We start from the raw sequence: 2908 nt of genomic DNA, 5'->3' as shown, positions 1-2908 counted from the left end.
TCATTAGTCAAGTCGCAGTAAATGAGGAACTACTCTGAAAAGACTGAAACCTCGAGCTCGAGGACGGAGTTATCTGATAAAAGACCCACTTGTCATATAACTATTGCATTGAAAGATCTTGAATTTGAACCACTTGACAGATATATGCCGCCCAAAACCAAAAACACCGGATGGCTAGGATGGCTAAAAAGGGATAAATAAGAACACAAATATGACATATCTAATATATATAGTAGTGGAGGGATTATGGGACAAAAAAATAAATCCACTTGGTTTCAGACTTGGTACAACCCAAAGTCATCATTCTCTTTGGTTTGCACAACCGAAAAAGTATTCCGAGGTCTACAAGAAGATAAAAAATAAGAGACTGTATCAAAATTATGTACAAAAATATGAGACTATCTTCTGGTGTCGAGGGAATTGCACGTATAGAAATTCAAAAAGACTGGATCTAATTCAGGTGATAATCTATATGGGATTTCCTAAATTATTAATTGAAGATAAGCCACGAAAACTCGAAGAACTACAGATGAATGTGCAAAAAGAACTTAATTGTATGAACCGAAAACTCAACATTGCTATTACAAGAATTGGAAATCCTTATGGGCACCCTAATATTCTTGCCGAATTTATAGCCGGACAATTAAAGAATCGAGTTTCATTTCGAAAGGCAATGAAAAAGGCTATTGAATTAACTGAGCAAGCGGATACAAAAGGAATTCAAATACAAATTGCAGGGCGTATCGACGGAAAAGAAATCGCACGTGTCGAATGGATCCGAGAAGGTAGGGTTCCTCTACAAACCATTGGAGCGAAAATTGAGTATTGCTCTTATAGAGTTCGAACTATCTATGGGGTATTAGGAATCAAAATTTGGATATTTATAGACGAAGAATAATAAGAATAAGACTCTACTTGTCTTTCCGTTCTATTCTGCGATAGAACAAAAAATGACAAATTCTTTGATTTTTTGATTGAACATAAAAATCAAAAAATGAGCAGTTCTAAATTCTATAAGGTTAAATAAAAATTTGATTGATCATTTGATATAATTGCTATGCTTAGTGTGCGACTCGTTGGGTTTTTAGGCTTAGGATTCAAAAAAAATGGGCGGACCACAGTATAAGCTAATAACTATAGCACTAATAACCAACTCATCGCTTCGGATTATCTGGATCCAAAGAATCAGTCAAGATATGATATATTGGTCATATCATTATAGCAACTGAATTTTTTTTGCATTAAGTAAAAGACAAAACCAATCTGATTATGAATAGATCAGAAATTGTGAAGCAAAATAAAAAGTATGTGGATAAATAGAAGGATGAGAGAAAGAAAGAAAACAGAAATAGCAATGAAATGACATTAGGATTCCAATATGTAAGGTCTATGAAGCATCTCATAAAGAGCAATGTAATAGAGCATCAATAGAGATTCATCAATAATTAGATGAATATCTGTTCATTGAAGAAAAAATCAAGAGCCTTAACTTAAGTCAATAAAGACTGAGAAGGTTGACTCAAGAACAAATTTTATTTTTATTTTGTTAAATAAATAGAAATATTAAATTAAGGCTCCATTGGAGAATTCAGACCTAAGCATTAATCGAGAGCGATAGGGACGACGGAACCCGTGAATGCGGAAGTTCTGTGAAAACGAATCCTAATGATTTATCAGGAGGATAGCGGAACAAACCAGAGACCACTGCATTTCTTTTTATTCTGATTCTGAGAGGTCATGGGTTAACCCGACAACTGAACTAGAAAAAGAGTAAATATTCGCCCGCGAAAATTTGAGTTTAATTTTATTTGATTGTTCAATTTTTGTCGATCTGAATCTGATATGAATATGATAAAAAACAAAATAAAGATTCGTTATAACATTATAACAAAACCAAGATAAGACATTATCTAGAAATAGAATCCGTGTTTAATTCCTTATACTTATATATATCCAATAGATCCAAACAAGATATACAAATTTCTAATAGATCAGATAAAATCGCTTAACAAAAGAATCCCAAGATTCAATTATTCATTAACTACCTGTATATCTTAAGATTAAAATTAAATATTTTTTAGTCATTTTTTTTTTTTCGCGAGGAGCTGGATGAGGAAAACTCTCATGTCCAGTTCTGTAGTAGAGATGGAATTCATAAACAACAACCATCAACTATAACCCCAAAGAACCCGATTTCGTAAACAACATAGAGGAAGAATGAAGGGGATATCATATCGAGGTAATCAGTTTGTTTCAGTAGATATGCTCTTCAAGCATTGAACCCACGGATTACATCTAGACAAAATAGAAGGGGCGCCTATAATGACGAAATGTACGCCGTGGTGGAAAATATGGTACGTATATTTCAGACAAAACCCGTGCAGTAAGACCTACAGAAACACGTATGGGTTCGGGGAAAGGATCTCCGAGTATTGGGTAGCTGTCGTTAAACCGGGCAGAATACTTTATGAAATGAGCGGAGTAGCTGAAAATATAGCCAGAAAGGCTATTTCAATAGCGGCGTCAAAATGCCTATAAAAACTCAATTCATTATTTCAGGATAGGAATATAGAACCAAAGGAAAGAAGTCTGTCTTGGGAATAAAAACAATTGCGAGTTTCTTTTTTTGACAAACAATATTTTTTTTTCTTCGTCCTTGTTACATTGAAAAAGAGATTAAAAATGATTCAACCTCAGACCCATTTGAATGTAGCAGATAACAGCGGGGCCTGAGAATTGATGTGTATTCGAGTCATAGGAGCTAGTAATCGCCGATATGCTCATATTGGTGACGTTATTGTTGCTGTGATCAGGAAGCAGTACCAAATACAACTCTAGAAAGATCAGAAGTGATCAGAGCTGTAATTGTACGTACTCGTAAAGAACTCAAACGCGACAACGGGATGAT

The 2908-nt window shown here is 34.4% G+C and overlaps 1 pseudogene; it reads left to right on the top strand.

Moving 5' to 3' along the window:
• The first annotated feature begins 211 nt into the window (after window positions 1-211).
• LOC128037044 (30S ribosomal protein S3, chloroplastic-like) lies at window positions 212-1225 on the top strand (annotated as a pseudogene).
• Window positions 1226-2908: the final 1683 nt, after the last annotated feature.

This window comes from Gossypium raimondii, unplaced genomic scaffold, assembly GCF_025698545.1.
Source record: "Gossypium raimondii isolate GPD5lz unplaced genomic scaffold, ASM2569854v1 Contig00187, whole genome shotgun sequence".
NCBI classification, from domain to species: Eukaryota; Viridiplantae; Streptophyta; class Magnoliopsida; order Malvales; family Malvaceae; genus Gossypium; species Gossypium raimondii.
This window is presented reverse-complemented; position numbering and strand designations above follow the sequence as displayed.